At 48.4% G+C, this 18,784-nt stretch overlaps 1 protein-coding gene and 1 long non-coding RNA gene across 2 annotated transcripts in view; one reads left to right on the plus strand and one right to left on the minus strand.

Annotated features, from left to right (window-relative positions):
- Positions 1-1,752: 1,752 nt before the first annotated feature.
- LOC126500798 (uncharacterized) lies at positions 1,753-18,783 on the minus strand. Its single transcript, XR_007591441.1, has 3 exons — positions 18,685-18,783; positions 17,495-17,720; positions 1,753-4,255 (listed from the first exon to the last, which is right to left on the minus strand). It is a non-coding gene; the product is annotated as an uncharacterized lncRNA (long non-coding RNA).
- The window catches only part of Slc2a9 (solute carrier family 2 member 9), a 124,463-nt gene continuing 123,538 nt past the window's right edge, over positions 17,860-18,784 (plus strand). Inside the window, exon 1 of the mRNA XM_050140987.1 lies at positions 17,860-17,967. The gene's annotated coding sequence lies outside the window, so the exon portion shown is untranslated. The remainder of the gene's footprint in view (positions 17,968-18,784) is intronic.

Here is an 18,784-nt window from a genome sequence, read left to right on the forward strand (position 1 = left end):
AGGACCGGCAGCCCAGGGATGGCAGCACCCCCAGTGAGAACAGAACCTAAGAGCAGAGGAAAGGTAAGTTCTCTTTCTTCCTCTCCTCTCTCTTCTCCTTTCTTCTCTCCTCTTCTCTCTTCCCCCTCGCTTCTTCTTCTCAGAGATAGGACATTCATCTCAGACATGGGAGGTCCTGGTTACCCAGCCTTGGGACTTCAGAATTTACCCTGGTCACACCTCTTCCCTGGCCCTTGCCTTCAGCACCTGACTATTGACTCTCCTGGATTTAAAGCTAACATTGCTTTGTATCATTGGAATTCCTGTGCCTGCAGGATCTGCAGCCTTCTTGGCCTCTGTAATCACAGAACCTACGGTTCTGTCTCAGCCAGTGTTCTATTGCTGTGAAGAGACACCATGGCCACAGCAGCTCCTATAAAAGAAAGCATGTAGTTGAGGCTTGCTTACAGTTACAGAAGTTTAGTCTGTTTTCAGCATGGTGGGAAGCCTGGTGCCAGGCAGGTGGGCATGGTGCTGGAGACGTAGCTGGTAGTTCTACATCCAGATCTGTGGGCAGCAGGAAACGTCACTAGATGTGACTTGAGCTTTAGAAACCTCAGTGTCTATCCCCAGTGACACACTTTCTCCAACAAGGCCACACCTACTCCAATAAGACCACACCTCCTAATCCCTCTCAAGTAATGTCAACATGTAGAAAAATATTGCGGCAAAACCCCTATGTCTTAAGCTTACTGAAAGCCTAGGCTCAAAGGACCACCTCAGTCTGGGTCTTCAACGTTGTTGTGCCCGGGAACCTGGATTTCTAACTGATTTGCTATCAAACTCGGTAATAGATGAGAAAATGAAGTGACTAACTGGATTCTCAGCCACCTTTAATTCCGAGAAATTCATAGATTTACTCCGAAAATATCTGGATATCTGTGAGATCACTGAGCCTGTCTCAGCTTTGGGAGAGCATGGCTCTATGACTGGGGGCTTTCGGGTTCTGTTCTCAAATATTTGAAGGGTGAGATTCATTCTACAGAGGGAAAGAACAACAGCTCCTCCACTGGAGGGGTCTCACGAAATGGAGCATCGTTTAGCTTTCATGGGGATTATGGCAGAAATGCGTGGGGCAAGGAGAGGAGTGAGCTGGTCAGTCCCATCGCCCAGCCCAGGGGTGTCCCGGTGCCTCCTCTTGGTTTCTGTCACACTTACCCGTAGCCCCCAGGGAAAGGTGTTCACGTAGGAGATAACAAGAAACCAGATTCTCCTTCTGTCCCTGGCCTCCAGCAAGGACCTTCTCAGTGCTGCTTTGGTGTCCTATCTCCTGTCCTCATCAAAGCAACTGCCTTCTCTAACAGAAATTACCCATGGTCTCCTGGGAAACCAAATCCTGGGAAAGCTGTTAAAAGAACAGGAAATAATTATTGCTGTGTGAATCCCAAGTAAAAGCAAAACACAAAATCCATTTAAAAAAACCACACACACACACACACACACACACACACACACACACACACACACAAAGGAGCCAGGTGGTGGTGACACATGTCTGTAATCCCAGCACTCAGGAGGCAGAGGCAGGTGGATCTCTGTGAGTTGAAGCCAGCCTGGTCTACAGAGAGAGTTCCAGGACAGCCAGGGCTACACAGAGAAACCTTGGCTCAAGAAACAAAAAAGACAAAACAACACACATGCACACATTGGAAAGATAAGAATATTTATTTGCTGCTTGGGATCATATATAACATGTCTGTGCACACATGTGCACATGTGCTTCTATAGCAAGAAAGTCTTCAGGTTGGGTGGAAAACCATTCCTGTCCCTCCTCCTGGGTCTGTCTTCCTTGAGGATCTGGCTATGTGGACAGTGCATCTAGCGTGGAGGAATCTCATCCTCTGCTCTAGGATCCCTCCTGGGCAGTGTGATCTTGCATATTCCCATCCTCAGCAGTCTGAGTTTAAGTGGTCCAGATAACACAGTTAAGCATGTTTGCTTAACTTACAAATGCTGAACTCAACTCCTGCTCCTAGGTCGAAGGCTCATCCTCTGTGCATCGGGCGGGTGCTTCACCTGACTTTGGGGATAGACTCAGCTCTGAGGGCAGGACAGAAGTGGCTTGTGGTTTCATTGCATTGAGGAGAAGGGTTTAAGAAAGGGATTCTAGAACAGCAGTGGGGTATTGCTGTGTTGGAGGGAGTCACAGAAACCCCAAAAGGGAGACCTGAGATCCACCCTGGGATGTGGATAGGAAGCGGGGAAACAGCCCAGCTTTTGGGATTTGGTGCAGTCCTGGCTGTGTGTACAGAGGCCACTGCACAGCCAGCTCCATCGCCACCGACTCTTATGTTAGCCTTGATGCTGTACTCGCCTTCCCTTCTGTGCCTCTTCTGGTTTCTGAGGTCCCTGCTTGCACTGCTCAGCAGATGACAGCAGAGAGCGGCTGTGACCGTGACTGGACAGATGTTGAACCTGCTGTGGAACCTCAGGCCTCCTGGCAGGCCTTCTTTAGGCACCTCAGCCAGCAGGCAGCCTTGTCTCTTGGCCTTCTGCCCTCATAGAAACTGGCTGGGTCTGTTTAAAAACCTCCCATGAAGGCTGAAAGGGACAGTGCCTCCAGCCAGCACTGACACTGGGAGCTTACTGGGACACAGCAGCTGGTGTGCCCACCTTTGATCTCTCCTCCTAGGTTAAGAGGACAAGCTGGCAGGGAACTGTTCAGCAATTACCCTGTCTAGGATGAGAAGAGATCTTTGCTTCCCCTGGGGCTCATTCCTCCTGGGGAAATCTCCTTTTACTATTAAATAATGAACATTATCCCAGTTCAGGGGAACTGGGGGAGGCCTCACAGCTTGGCTTCCTGTTCCTACCTTTCCCATTCACCCCTGTTCCTCACAGCCTTCTCTCTAGCTCAGTCAAAGATTTGCTGCCCAATGGTGCTAAAGAATGGTAGGTGTGGCTTCCTTCTGTCTTCTTCCCACGTGTACCCTGAGGGGTGACTTTTAGCCAAGTAGCTCTCAAAGTAGGACCCTAACCATTGGAATCTGCAACCCTATCCAACTGCGGCTCTCACTCTTTGTCACTGACAGTGATGAAGAAGCACGCACACTCTCACACCCCAACATCCCTAAGTAGACATGAGACTATAGGAGTTTACAGGCACCAGAAGACAGGGCCACTGGTGTTTTCTTTTGTGCTCTGGCTTTGCTTTTTTACCTATAAATAAATAACTGGCAGGCAGGGCAGAGGTGGACACAAACATGTTGTGAGGTGACATGACCCCATTTGTTATTACAAATTTCTTGTAAAGCCCCTTTCATTATCACTTAACATGTATTTGTTCATTTACTTATGATTTCGGAGATGGCAGCCAGTAGTGTAGTGATCTTCCTGCCTCTGTCCCCCAAGGGCTGGGATTATAAGCATGCTTCAACACATGCGTCACATAGCACCCCCTTTTCAAGCCACCTTAACTTGGGAGCAAACGGTTAACCACTACAGGATCCTTCTCCCATATCTTTATTCTACTTCATTTATTATTTCACAGGCTTAAAGTATTTTATGATCCATCTTTGCAACGTCAGAAACACAATAGGAAAAATCCTCTCATTATTTTTCTTCTACAAGATACGTAGATATTATTTTGTATGTGTCCTTTAAGATTTCATCGTTATCGAGGCCAGCCTGGTCTGCAAGAGCTAGTTCCAGGACAGGAACCAAAAGCTACAGAGAAACCCTGTCTCGAAAAATCCCGCCCCCCCCCCAAAAAAAAGATTTCAACGTTATTCATCATCTGAAAAAAAAATGACTCCATTGACCATTTTTGTTGTTACTTTCATAGAGTTTGATTTTTACGCGTTCTTTCAATTTTTTCATGCAAAACATATTCTACTTGGTGAGTTTCCTGTATATGGCATATCTATATTAAGAAGAGCCTGGGAGTGAGGAGAACAAAATAAGGATAATATTTTCATGAGAGAGAGAAGGGGTGGGTTGGGAAGTCAGTGGGAGTCGACAGTGCTGGTTTTATTCCGGCGCTCCTCGTGGATGGTAAGATATTATCTATTGGTGAAGAACGCTGCTACAGAAGTTTAGCAGCTGAGGCCATAGACCTCGTCCTTTCACAAGTCCCATGGGCTGCAGTGGGCACGGCTCGGCTGTGACCTCTTCCCAACTGAGCTGGTTGGGCTGCGGTTTGGTCCAGAGTTCTCCTGCAATCCTCATCGGTCTTCAGTTTCTGGTAGGTGGCTGCTCTGAGGCCTTCAGTTTCTGGCTGTGTGTGGAATGGAAGAAGTCCCTTCAGTTTCTCCTGTGCAGCTAGCCTAGGGGAGGAGGGCAGTTTCTTGCTGGCCATGGACTCCAAGCAACCCTTCGGTTCCCTGACACGTGGCTGCTACACGAGGTGGCTCACCACCCTGCAGCTTGCTTCTTGACAGTCTGAGAGGGGGGGTCTCCAGCAAGATGGCGCCACCCTTATGCAGCCTAAGCACACAGGTGCCTCCCTCACACACCTTCTGTGTGTCCAAAAGCAGGCCTGAGGTTCTGTCCACACCCTAGGGAAAGCGTCCCACTTGCATGCATTCCAGGAACCTGTCCTAACTGCCTGTTGCACGCCTGCTCACTCAGTTTGTTCTTGTGCTGCGTGTGTGTGTGTTTTATAATTGTTTCTATCCCAGAATAGGTTTAGTGATTTTAATACTTCATACCCTGAAAGCAGTTTCCAAAATCAATTACTATGTCAAAAAACACTGGATTTGGATCTGACCCTGCCCAGGCACAGCCAAGCAAAAAGCACCCCACTGCTGTAGGCATATCGGGTGAGCCTGGGCTAAAATCTGCAGCTGACCAGGAACCCAGTGGTTGATTCTTCTTCAGAAATATCAGAAGTTGCCATTAACTTGGAAGTTGAGGGCACTCTACAGGGTGCACTCAGAATGTGTGTATTATTTAGAAATGATTCCCATGCCTAATTCTGATTTGAAAAATAGTGGGGGAAAAGCTACTTTAAAAATTTTCAAACTTTCACTAATTTGAAAAGAATTGACATTATACAATATTTGCCATGTACGTAGATCAAAGGCTGACTCTTCTCTTACCTGAGTGAAGTCTCCCATGCCTCCCCTCCCTTCTCTTTCTCTTCCTCCTCCCTCTAGTGTGTGTGTGTGTGTCTGTGTCTGTGTGTGCATGTGCGTGTGTGTGTGTGTGTGTGTGTGTGTGTATGAAAAGTTCGTTAATCCTTCTCCTGGTGGTAAAACAAAATTCTAGAGACTGGATAATATGTGACAAAGTTCATTTAAAGCATAATAAGCAAGCTTGATTACAAAAACGAGAAATAGCAGTTAATCTTATGACCTATTATCTTGTAAGAACATCAGATTTTACAAAGTCAACCAATTTAAAAATGGTCTTCAATGTCTGGGAAAAAGGAAAGTGGGCTGACATGCTACAGCCTGTAGGAGGTAGGGGTTTGCATGCCAGATGCCTTATAAATATAGCAATTAAACCTTTCAGTGTAATGCTAGCCATCACAAATGCAAGCAGCTTTGATCTCCCTTTGTGATTGGCTAAGGAGGGAATTCAGTGGTCAATTAGGAGCTCACAACCAAAATTGAGGAGAGACGCTACCTGGGACAGTATCTAAGGTTAGGGCTGCTTCTTACCAAGAGCCCTAAAGTTCCAGAGGTGTCTATGGCCACACATACTGTTTGTAGGTGTTAGGAATTTTTCCTAACACGAGCTATCTGCCGACATAAAATCCCAATCAAGCTGAATCAAAACAAACCAAATTAAAAAATATATATATCCAGGTTTAATGGGATTCCTATGCTCTCGGGTGGCCCAGAGGGGGAACCGGGAGGCTGCAAACGCAACCACCAGGAGGAAGGAAAAGAGACCACAAGTTCCTCTTTTGGGAGTTCACTTAAATACCCTGTGGGAGTGGTATGCCAGCAAATCCTGGCATGCTGGGATTTGGAGTCCAGACCAATACAACTCTCAGGCCTGGGGGCTAGGATAGATGGAAGGGGCTGGGGTCTACGCTCCCAACTTAACAGTAGGGTCAGGATGGTAAACTGGATGGAATAAGACAGAGACTACTTCTCCTGGAAGGGTCAATACTCAGAGGGTGACCTGGCCTGGTTCCTGCCTCCACCTAGAATGCAGAGGCATTTCTCCCTGGGCAAGCCGTTGGGAGTTCCAGGGATTTTATTGTCTTTCCTACTCTACTTAACTCTCCTTTTTCAGGTCAAGGGCCAAGGTGAGATTAATGCAATGGCAAGTATGTCCTTCCTAAAGGCATTTACACCCCAGGGAAATGACTGTGGTGTTTATGGCTACTGTAGACCACTAGGCACATGGGGTCAGATTACTGTCTGTCACGTCCCATCCGCACTGCCCCACCTCCCCCATACAGCCTGTGGGGCACGGCAGGAAACCGGTGATACCTGGAGTCCTGGGATGCCAACATCAACCAAGATCCTGGACCCCACTGTTCTTGCAATGTCTGTCCTTCCTCAATGTGCTTCCTTAACTCAATATCCAGAGGTCTTCTGGGGTGCCAAACAAGGAAGCCTTGATGGCATTCCTTGGCTCTTCTAACATGAGGGGGCCTGTCACATGTATCCCTCTATCAGGTAGTCACCGTTTGATTTGGAGCCTGGTAGCTCTTCAGAGAAGGGAGCCACTGTGAGTTACCAGCAACACTCATCAAAGCTGGGGCTTGGGCAGGGGAAGGGTGCATGGAACAGTAATTTAATAACAATGAGATGGAGAGATCCCAGCAGCATTCGCTGCACTGCTGGGAACCAGGAGCGGGCTGGGAAATGAGAGCAAGAAAGTAAAGGAAGTTGGACAAGTGCTTTGTGGAGAGAGAGAAAGAGAGAGAGAGAGAGAGAGAGAGAGAGAGAGAGAGAGAGAGAGAGAGAGAGAGAGAGAGAGAGGACAGGCCATGTGGCTACAATCTATGTATTATGTAATTATCAAAGTACTTGTACAGGGATCCAGGTCAGACAGTGTTCGACAGGGAAACAGAGTCAATGTGGGAAATAGACAGGTAAAGAGCTATATTCGGGGCTAGAGATGGCTCCATGGGCGAGAGTGCCTGCGGCTCTTCCATACTCCCAGAGTTCAGGTCCCAGCACCCAAGTCTAGTAGTTCACTCCACCTATAGCTGCTGCTTGAGTAACCAACGCGCTCTTGTGGCCTCCACATGCACAGGCACTCACATGCACAAGTACACTCCACACGTGTGCCCACACATACAAAAATGCATACCCAGGCATGCCTACCACACTCACGCACATGGAAATGGGGGAAAAAAGATTTACAACCCGTCATTAGCATATTTACTTCAACTATTCAGATCTCTGCCAGAGATCTGGTCCTCGGGCTTTGGCAGGCCCCAGGCTGTCTGTGTGCCCCAGGCTGCTTGCAAAAGTAGTTCCCATCCATTTCTGTCCTTTTCCTTATTGGCCCCTGTCGCAACCAAGCCAGGGAAAAACGGGCATTTCCGTATTGGAAACAGTGAGTCAGTTTTTCTTTTCTGATGAAAACACAGCAGGGTTTGCACCAGAAATCAAAGCCGGAACAGTGAGCCCGCCAAGTGTGACCTGACACGGGAGAGTGGACAGACAGTAGTCACAATGGAGGACTGATGGCCCTGGAGAGACAGAGGCCGCCGTGCTGAGACTCTCCAGCACAAAGAATAGTGTGCATCTGGGAAGGCGATCCTGCTGCCGTGAAATTAAGGCGCTGCGGGGTGAGTGCCGTGTAGAGTGGGGCTCAGGCCCTGTTCCACTCACATCTTTAAATTAGGACAACCTGACACCCATTTCACGATCGGAACAGGGATGCTGGGCTGCACTTTGCCTGTGACCAGGCCAGCAGCCACTGAATCTGTCATGTTATGCTTGAAATCTGCTAGCTAAAATATTTCTGTGACTCTCAGGTTTTAAGCTATATGAACTAAGTCTTCTGCTCTGGCAGAAACTGACTTAATTATGAAAACAAAACCTTGAATGTTTCCATGCTATCCTTCCTCAGCACACGAGTATCAAATTAGTGAATGTTTTAGTTGTATTGTGCTAGGGCTGTTTTTAAGATTTTCTTTTTTGTTATGCGCATGCGTGTGTCTATACATGCCGGCACAGGTACTTACATAGACCAGAGTTACAGGCAATAACTATGAGCCGCCCGATGTGGGTGCTGGGACCTGAACTCAGGTCTTCTTCGAGAGTATTATGTGCTCTTGACCACTGGGCCGTCTCTCCAAGCTTAGGGTAGAATGTCTAGCAATTTCTAAATGGCCCTAAACACACGTTTGCCATTTTGTATTATGTATTTGTGTGAAGTAGTATTCTCAGAATTGACAATGATAAAATCAAAATACCACACAGGTCAGAAATACGTGGAAGACGCTGTGTCCGGCAGAATCAAACCTTCAGCCGAGACTTTTATTATTCTGTGTAAAATAAACAAGCACATCCCTTTCATTGGCATACAACTTTCTTTCTCTGTGGAATCGATGGCACAGTTGGATGTGCACCTAACATTAAACTATTTCTATTTTTCATACCTTTCTATACCCTGGGCCGCAAAAAAATTTCTTGGGTGAAAAGGGAGGGAGTGTGAGTGGGTGTCTAAGAGACCCCAGCCCACTTCAGTCTTAACACCCAGCTGTGTGACCACAAGCAAATCATTTGACGTATCTGAATCCTGTCTGCGCTTGTGCTCCCTGAGAACCCGAGTCACTGAAACCAAACAGACAGTACTTGTGTAGGTGGGTGACAGAGGCCAGGCTTCTCCCTGGGGAGAGGAGCAGTGAGTGTCCTGGAGAGTAGGCTGGTGTCGTTATGCAGCCGAGAGAAACTGGGTTCCAAGCCTGGGGTAGCCTAGAGTAAGCCAGTCATTGTACATTCCCGATTCTATCGGTAACGTAGAGTAAGTTCCCGATTCTATCTGTCCTAGAACACTGAAGCCATTGCTATTTGTCCACTCGGTTCTTGCTAGCTAAGAGCCTGGCACAGGACTGGAATAACCCGGTCAGGACCTCCCAGAGACTGCATGGGAAAATTCAGATCCTGGGTTCGAACTGGCCAGGGGAAGCACGCAGATGAAGGAGGCCTTTGTAGGGGACCCATTGCTGAGATAACAGGAGGAGAAAGGCTGAGGTGTGAGAAGCTCAGAGCTTTTGATATCTGGAACCAGGGGTGAGGGCAGGACATATGCCAGAGACAGGTACACACTGCCAGCCCTGGGTCACCCCAGAACAGGCTCTCCGAAATGCTCACGCTCCCTCCCTCCCTGTCTAACTTTGCTGTCTATGTCAGTAACTGTGGCTGTGGTTAAAAACACCAATACCACCATCCCTTGGATTCCAAGATGCCCTCAGGTACCAAACTGGATGCTCACCTCCCATAGATAAAACTCCTTGGCACTGGATCTCATTTGTTCTCACTGCCCGGCATCTTTGGGTGACTGCTAACAGCTCGTGCACCAGGAAATGTCATGGGAGTGCAGTCCTGCTCATGATGCCTACGGATAGTTTTCCTCCCTATTTGTGGTAGTTGGCTGCTTGACTCCAACTGCAGAACCTTTGGATATAAAGAGTCAACTGTGATGGGCTCTGGACCTGTAGGCATGGAGCCGCATGGATGCCAGCTCAGGAAGTCAGGCTTATGCTCATGATGGCACAGATGCAGAAGCTGGGCTTCGGAGAGTTTCAGTAACTGCTCAGGCCTGAGATGGGAGCTGGGACACCATGGCCTGGCCCACACTGAGTACACAGCACCTCACATGTCCTGGGAAGGTGGGAGTGTTCCTGAGCTGACACTGTCTAAAGGCTTGGCTGAGGGCCAAGGCTACTGGGGAGGGAGGCAGGACACGGGTGTGGTTTCTGTCCAGGTGCAAAGACCTGGAGCCTCTGTGACAGGCAGAAGGAGGAAAGCCTGGTGACAGGGATCCAGCTTATCACATCAGCACCAAGACTCTGACCTCTGAACCCTGTCAGCTGGGCATTCCCAGTAGGGGATTGGCTAAGGTGACAGATAGGGTCCTCTCTTGCTGTGTGACTTTGGACTAGCACTTTCCCCTCTCTGAGCCTTGATGCACTCACCTGTGAGCAAGGATGATGTAAACTTTGCTGAGTAAGCAGATGAGCAGGTGGGTCTAGCCAGAGAACTGGCGGGTTAAAGCAGGGAGTGGCTGCAATCAGGCTGCCAACAAGGAAGACCTGGCCATAGGAACTTTCCCAGAATCTATTTTTTGAGGTACTTAAGAATTATTTATTTTTATGATGATGATGATAGTGATGATGATATGTATGTGTGTGTGGCATGTATATGGAGGTCAGAGGATAATTCTGTGAAATCTGTTCTTTTCTTTCACCTTTATTTGGGTTCTGAGGATCAAACTCAGGTCAGGGGGCTTTTGCTGCAAGCTCTTCAACTCGCTTAATCATCTTATCAGCACCTCATGACCTGTTTTGAGTGCCATGTATATTAAGGAAGCCAGGCTAAGGATTTTCTTGGTACAGAACAGTAGTCCTCAACCTTCCTAATGCTGTGACCCTTTAATACAGTTCCTCATGTTGTGGTGACCCCCACCCTCAACCATAAACCTATTTTGTTGCTATTTCATAACTGTAATTTTCCTACTGTAATGAATTATAATGTAAATATCTGATATGTGGGATATCTGATATATGACCTCCAAAAAGGGTAGCAAAGCACAGGTTGAGAAGCACTGGTCTAAAAGATGGAGCTGGAAGGAATCTATTCCATGATCAAGTACTTCTCTTTCTCTCCTACCACCACGGCTTCTCTCATGGCTAAAAAAATGCAAATCAATACAAGGTAAGCTTGCCACTTGAAATTCATCCATCAGTGGGTCAGAAGAGTTTGGTACTCATGCCTCGGGCTAGCTTCCTCTGCCAATGATGGATTCAGTGGTTCTCACTGGCAGTGTTGAATCAACCAAAGAAGGGGAGGCAATACCCGGAGTAAGTGGTTGTAGTCAGGGTGTGGAAGGCAGAGGAAACGGGCAAAGGTTCCCAGGTTGTGTGGTATGTGCACAAGGCAGAGCTGAGTCAGTGGCAAGAGCCAGCATGTACCACCTTGTTCCCTAGTCTAGTTTTCACTGAGAACTCATGCTGGTGTGTTGAAAAGGATTCAGAGGTTCAATCTGGGCTTAGGGAAAGGGTCCTACATTCGATCAAAGATGTCTGCCAGGGGCTGTAGAGAGGGCTTAGCAGGTGAGAGCACGCAATGCTTCCAGGAGACCCAAGTTTGGATCCTAGCACCCACTTCAGACAACTCACAACTGACTGTAATCCACCTCCAGGGGCTTAGATACCCTCTCTGACCTCCTTGGGTACCTGCACAGACATGACAGACATTCATGCGCGCGCGCGCGCGCGCGCGCGCACACACACACACACATAAATGAAAAGGTAAATCTTTTATTTAAGGATGCCGTTGGGGGCTGGAGAGATGGTTCAGTGGCTAAAAGTACTTTCTGTGCCAGTTTGATGACCTCAGACCAACTTAAAAACCAGACAGAGAGGCCAAAGGGGCTGTAATCTCACCATGTGCCTAAGGGAAGATGAGAGAGGGCTGGGGTCTCCAGGAAGTCTGGCTTTCACAGCTGCAAAGAGTGTCTGTCTCAAATGGGGTGGAAAAGTGAGGGCCGGAATCTGGTGGCTGTGCTCCAAATGACACATGAGCTCACACCCCTCATATGAACACACACACACACACACACACACACACACACACACACACACAGTGTCTGCCATGGAAGCAAAAATAAACAGTGATGGCCTTGTTTCAGCTGCTTCTCAGTTTGTAGTGGCTGGAGAGGATACTGGGACCAGGAGGTGAAGGCAGAGTGTACTGTGTAGAAGAACGTGAATATGGTCTTGGGGTCAAAGGTCATAAGCTTACTCTCTCCACTTAACAAACACAGAATCTTGAGATTTCTTGGGAAGGTTCAGACTCAGGTTAAGTTTTGAGGGTTAAGTATGGGCAGATAAGCAGCAAAGCGAGAGAATGTTCTAGAAGTAGCCGGGGACTAGGTGGAGGAGTCTGAGCAAAGACTTGCCTCCAGGGTTGGGAACAGGGTAACATAGATATACCCATGACTCATTGGAATGCTAAGTTCTACAGGAACAAGATCTAGCATCATAGACTCAAGCAAGCTGTCACAGTCTCAGGGACAAAAGGAGGGAGGGAGGCACTTGGAGACTTAGTACCTGACACGGTGGAGAGAGATGTGTGCCCGCCCTGCCATAGTGGAGAGAGGAAAATGTGAGCATGAAGGGTCAGCAAACAGCTCCCGAGTCTCCACTCTCTCCATGCATCTCATTTAGCTGCAGTTCTGGGGCTGTAGCGAGAGAGCCAAGATCCCCTTAATAACAACAACAAAATCCAGACAGCCTGGTTATTTAACTTGTCCTGGTCACACAGCCTAGCCATTGTGGCTGAAGCCCTGCACTGACCCCTGCACTAGGCTGTCACCTTAAGCTGTCTTCCCTGGGGAATTCTAGAAGTAAGTGGTCTTTGCTTGCAGCTCAGAACAGTGTTACAAGGAGGGCCTGCTTGTTTGTCCCGACTGCCCTGCTAGCTTAGCCCCGGAATAACCACACAGAAACTGTATTAATTAAAACACTGCTTGGCCCATTAGCTCTTACTTCTTATTGGCTAACTCTTACATATATATAAGTTTAACCCATTTCCATTAATCTGTATATCACCATGAGGTTGTGGCCTACCAGCAAAGTCTTAGCACGTCTATCTCCTGTGGCAGGTCCATGGTATCTCTCTGACTCTGCTTTCTTCCTCCCAGAATTCAGTTCCATCTTCCCCACCTACCTAAGTTTTGCCCTATCAGTCCAAGGCAATTTTTTATTCATTAACCAATACAAGTAACATATAGAAAGAAGGACCTCCTACACCAGAACAAGTAATGACAGGGCCCCTAATAGCACTGCACCAAGCACCATGTTGGTGATGACCCAGCAGGGGTCATCCCCTGCCATCCCTGGGGCCACCTTATAGGTAGCTTCCTATGAGTGGCCTCACCCTGGTCTAGACCACACCATCTCCTTACAGACTGAAGTGGGTTAATTCTACTTTCTTCAACACTCTCGGTCTCCCCCAGTCTCCCAGTTTAGTTCCATAGGGTCCTTCATAAAGGCAAACTCAGTCAGCTTCCAGTCCCCACTCCAATTTAGAAACCACTAGAATTCTCATTACTGTGGTGACAGACCACATATCTAACATTGTTCCCAATGCAAGCCTTGCTCACCCTGTGACCATGGCTCCCACAAGGATCTCTTGAACACAGTGGCTCTCAACCTTCCTAATGGTGCCACCCTTTAGTAGAGTTTCTCATGTTGTGGTAAATTATTCTCATGTTGTGGTAAAATTATTCTCATTGCTACTTCATAACTGTGATTTTGCCACTCTGTTATGAATCATAATGGGTTTTCCGATGGTCTTAGGTCTAGGTGACCCCTGTGAAACAGTTGACCCCCAAGGGGGTCGTGACCCACAGGTTGAGAACCTCTTCTATAATATAAGCTCCTTCTGGCCCAAACACACTCTGCTTGATGGTTCCTGCTGCTTTACTGACTGCCTCCTCCACCCAACTCTAAGCTCTGCATGAGCCCCTTAAACTTTACCAAGTAAGTCAGAATCTCCTGGCTCTGGCTCTCCTGTCACTTGCCACCATCTCTCATATTTGCTGTGACAAAATCCCATGACCAAAAGCAACTTGTAGAAGAAAGAATTTATCTTGGTTTATGATCCCATGACAACGGGGAAAGTGGCATCACACCATGCTGGCGGGAGCAGATGCCTGGCTGCTCGCATGTTTTCGTCTACACACAGAAAGCAGGGTCAGAGCAAGCAGTGGCATGAGGCTCTAAACCCTCAAAGTCCTTCTTCTGTGATGCACATCCTCCAGTGGGACCATTACCACTAAAGGTTCCATAACCTCCCCCAAGCAGCACCGCCAACTGAAGACCAAGTGTTCAAATACATGAACAAGGGGGACATGTCATATATAAGCCAGTACAGTGAACTGGGCATGGCCGTGTATGCCCTAAATCCCAGCCCTCGGGAGATAGGGGCAGGTGGATCTCTATAAATTTGAGGCCAAGCTGATTTACATAGCAAGATCCAGAGAGGCTGCAGATATACAGTGAGACCCTGTCTAAACAAACAAAACCACTACAGTGCCCAAACATCAACCCCAAGAGAGTGTATCCAAATGATAATGTAAGCATTTGGCTGTTGGTGTCTGACTGCAATTTATATAGGGGCTGATGGGAGTGGGCAAGACTGTCCTTGCCTAGACATAAGGCAGAACCTGGTACACAGTAGGACCTTAATGCAGACTGCTAAATGGACATGGACATGCAGACGGTCAATAAACAAATGCATGAGTGAGCACATCTCTTCTCTAGTCTTCTTTCTTGCTGGAGAGAATGCTGCACCTGTATCTCTGGCCCACTCCGCACAGTACATCCCAGTGCATTTTAGCATCCTTGGGGGGGGGGGCTCAGATGACCCTCTCTCCTTTCCAACCACCACAATCAGCTTACACATCTCCTCATCAGGACCACACTCTCCAACACCCCCACTTCTGGACTTCATTCTATATCCCACCTGAGACATTTGATCCCTGCAGTGGGCAGAGACACCATCAGCAGCCCAAGGCTCTTACTCTCCAGGGCTGTGTCCAGCAAAAGGGTTCAAACTGGCCTCTTCAAGTCTCAGCAAGACCCACGCTGACCAGCGCGCACATCGTGGGCCTTTGCTCACCATTCCCACGTGGGCTGAGTCTCCCAGGAGGCAGCATAGTGATGCAAACCTCAGGCCCCAGAGACTGCTACATTCTTGCCAGAGAACTGGAGCCAAGCAGAGCAAGAACCTGAGAAAATCTCTCAATGAATGCCGAAGTATAAATATTTATCTTGAGTCCTCTGAATTTTATGAACTATTGACTTACAGACCTTGAAAATAGTTGCCCTCAGCTAGTCTGCTGGGTGTTGGGTGTTGTGTCCACATGTTATTCCCAAACAGGAGCATTCTGTTGCCCTTGTGATTCAGGTAAGCCTAACTCAGAGGGGTTAAGAGTGTGCTCTGAGGCCACGCAGCCAGCTGGCAACAGTCACTGTCTGAACTTTGGTTGGTGTGTATACAGAACTCCGCTGCTCCACTTCAGCCAAATCCAAGGGTCAAAGAAGAGGCTCTAGATCTCGGAATGTTCAGATCCACTTTTTAAATGAGTAACTTTGAAGAAGTCTAGAGAGATATTTATGATATTGAATTTCTTTAACCAAAAGAATTGTGGGGCTGGGGGATTCTTGATTGGTAATGTTCTCTTCTTGTACACACGGAGACCCACATTTGATCCCCAGCACCCACTTTAAAAAAAAAAAAAGCCAGACATGGAAGTGTGTTCTTGGAATCACAGGAATGGGAGGTAGAGACAAGCAGATAAGATCAGTGAAAGCCCCTGCTTCAAGAGTCAAGGTGGACGTTGGCTGAGGAACAAACGCCAATGTCAACTTCTGGCTTCCACATGCCCGTGCATATACATGCCCCCAGAGAGATTGATTTATGCAACTTCCAATGACTGTGCACCCAAACTGTCACCTCTCCATCGAGATTGGTCCGTGGAGAAGTCACATGTCCTGTGGGATGTTCATGAGCACGACAAACAGGCACAGAACACCGCAGCTACAGCAGCCACTTTGATAGCCAGGCCCCTCTCTGCGGGGAGCTGCAGTGGCCCCTCTGGATCTCCAGAGGATGGGTAGCAGGAGACTTATGATTCAGTTCAGGCTGCAGACCCAGGCTCTGGCCAGGTGCAGGAAGGGTGGGAGTCAAGCGACAGGAAAGCCAGCTGGGTAGGAGGTCCCTGGACCAACACAGGGCCCTGGGCTCCAGTGCCACCAAGGTCACAGGATTGTACCTCTGATACAGAGAGGTCTGCCCATCCTCACCCAGCACCCAGCACCCAGCTCAGCTCATCACAGGGCTCTGTCTCCGTGTCAGGCTCAGGTGTGATGTTTAGTGGCACTCTCTGGCAGCTGTAACTGAGTCAAACACCTTGCCTGGCATTCTGACTCCTCTGGTCAGGAATACTGATCACCGCTCTGGACACTGGAAAGTCAACATAGAGGAGAGGACAGGAGAGGAAGTCTATGCCTAGGGGGTTAAATTCTGCAGAAATCAGTAGCTAAAACCCCCAGACAAATAAGGTAAACTCATCGACCAAAAGAAGAAAATTAAAGTACTTAGTGAGGGCAAGATGGGTTTCCTGGTTAGAAGGCAGGAATGACAGGCCTTGTCCTGGGACAGGGGAAGTGTGGGTGATCCAGGACAGCAGGAAGGCCAGGGGCAGAGGCCATAGTGGTCTAGTGAGAAAGTGAAAATGAAGGGTGGGGGGCAGGTGTGGTCATGGTATCTTTCTGGAGACCCCCAGTGGCTTAATAGTAGCTCTAGAATTTGAGCCCCAGTCTGGAATGCCAAAGCCTTCCTCTGAGGGCTGTAGTCACACTGATGAGGTGCAAGGACTGTCTGAGTAGAACGTTTGGATTCCTACAAAACCATCGAGGGCTTTAGGCAGGGTGGTTTGCAGGAGTCTGACTTGCTGTAGCCATCAGTCACTAATTAAGAAAATAGGCTTGCCTGTAGCCCAGTCTTGTAGAGGCATTTTCTCAATTGAGGCTTCTTCCTCTCAGATGACTGTAGCTTGTTTCAAGTTGACACAAACCAGTCCTCACAGCCACTGAGGTCTCAGCCCTGCCCAGTCACCCACCTGCTTCTGTCTGTCTGATTGCTGATAAGCTTTCCACAGCCATCATGAAGGAGCATTGGTGGGGAAGACAGAGTGGATGATCTTGCTTTGCACCCCGACTTTAACCCCCAAGCCTGGAACCTTGGCCGGGTGGTCTAACTCTCACCTACAGCTGTAGGCTGCAGATGGAATCACCCCATACCATTCAATGAGGCTCCGCATCAAATGTGCCTGATATACAGTAGGTGCTTACTAAGTGCAGCTCCCTCTCATTGGTTTTTTTCTTTCACTGCAGTGTGGATTGCTGGATCGAAGGGGCAGATTTGCTCTTCTTCTAAGCTTGTTTATTATCTAGCTACACGCTGGCTATATAGTAGGTGTTACGGCTAATTGTGGTGGCCAACTTGACACACTCAGGGAGAGGGAACCTCAATTGAAGAATTGCTTCCATCAGATTGGCCTGGGGGAGTGTGTGTGAACTCTTTCTGGATTGCTACTTGATACAAGAGGGCCCAGGCCACTGTGGGTGGTGTCATCCCTAGGCAGAAGAGCCTGGACTGTTTATATAAGAAATGCAGCTGAATGTGAAAGCCAGGGAACCGAGCAGAAAGAACTTGCCCATCACTGCCCCCCCCCCCCCCCCCCCCCCCCCCCCCCCCCCCCCCCCCCCCCCCCCCCCCCCCCGGGCTCCAGGATTGATACCTACCTATGTGTCATTTGTTACCATGCTGTGACTCTTCCGTGGCATTCCAGTAGACTTTTGCTTCAGGCAGGGCTTTTTAATTGTCCCATGCTGGCACCCTCCTGTTAAGGGGATCAGATAAGACACACATAGAACGAGCCAACGCCACTGACTGGTCTGGGAATGGCTTCATCTGGACTTCTCGGCCCTGGATTCCTGCTCGAGCACACGCTGCCCGCACGAGCACACACTGCCACAGGAATGTTTTCAATCAGCCCAGCTTGCCGTCATCGATCTTCAGACATTAATCATTGATTGCTTATCATGATGGGCATCCGGGATGTTTACAGTAACAGTTGGATGCGGCTTAATCATTAATGCTGGCTTATTTCACAAGTTCCCAGGTTCACATCTGATCATATTGGGTGCTGACCTATTTACGAGGCACCGTCCTTTTGTTCTTTAGCCTAGGGTGAGTGAGGCGGCTCAGAGCGCAGGTGAGTTACCCTTGCTGACTTGGGGGCAGCTTATGGAGGATTTCGCAAATGATGAGGACTGCCAGAGCAACTGAGGCAGGGATTTGACAAAGTAGGAATTTGAGAACCAGCTTTGCAAGGTTGGGTGAAGATTAAGGGAGAATACACAGATAAAGTATTTATAGTGTGGTGTCTGGCAAGCTTTCTATAGGGACAGCATTGTGTCTGGGTATGGCTGTAGCTATTCCCATGTTCCTCCCTCCTCCCTCTCCTTCCTGCTTCTCTCTTCCCTCCTCCTCTTAATTGTCCCCCTCTGAATCTTCATACCCCCTTTCTTATTCTCTCCCTCCCTTTCTCAAAGTCTCCTTTGTTCCACATTCATTTCCAGATCCTGGTTTTAGAATTCACTTTAGCTTCACGCTAAAGGCAGGAACTGAACTCAAGGAAATATTGAACACCAAGAATAAAGCCAGAGCCAAAAGCTGCTAGCCAGTAGGAGATTTCAAGGCCCAGTGTGTATCATGTCTTGTTTACTCGTGTGTGTGTGTGTGTGTGTGTGTGTGTGTGTGTGTGTAGGTCAGAGGAAAACCTGCACAAGTTGGCTCTTTGCTCCCTCCCTCCACCATGCAGGTTTTGGACCATTGGACTTGGTTTCTCCACGGAACCATCTCACTGGCCTCTGCGGTGAGATTTTCTGTTTGAACTGCCAGCCAGCAGCTTGTTGGAGACAGCACTTACCTCTGCTCAGCTCAGTAGAGCCAGACATGCCAGGCAGTGGCATAGGCACTTCCAGGGAGGGTGGCCTTTAGCTTGCCTGGCTAGGAGGGAGAAAAGTCCA

The sequence above is a fragment of the Alexandromys fortis genome, unplaced genomic scaffold (genome assembly GCF_014885135.2).
Source record: "Alexandromys fortis isolate MF-2015 unplaced genomic scaffold, M_Fortis_MF-2015_v1.1 scaffold_7, whole genome shotgun sequence".
NCBI classification, from domain to species: Eukaryota; Metazoa; Chordata; class Mammalia; order Rodentia; family Cricetidae; genus Alexandromys; species Alexandromys fortis.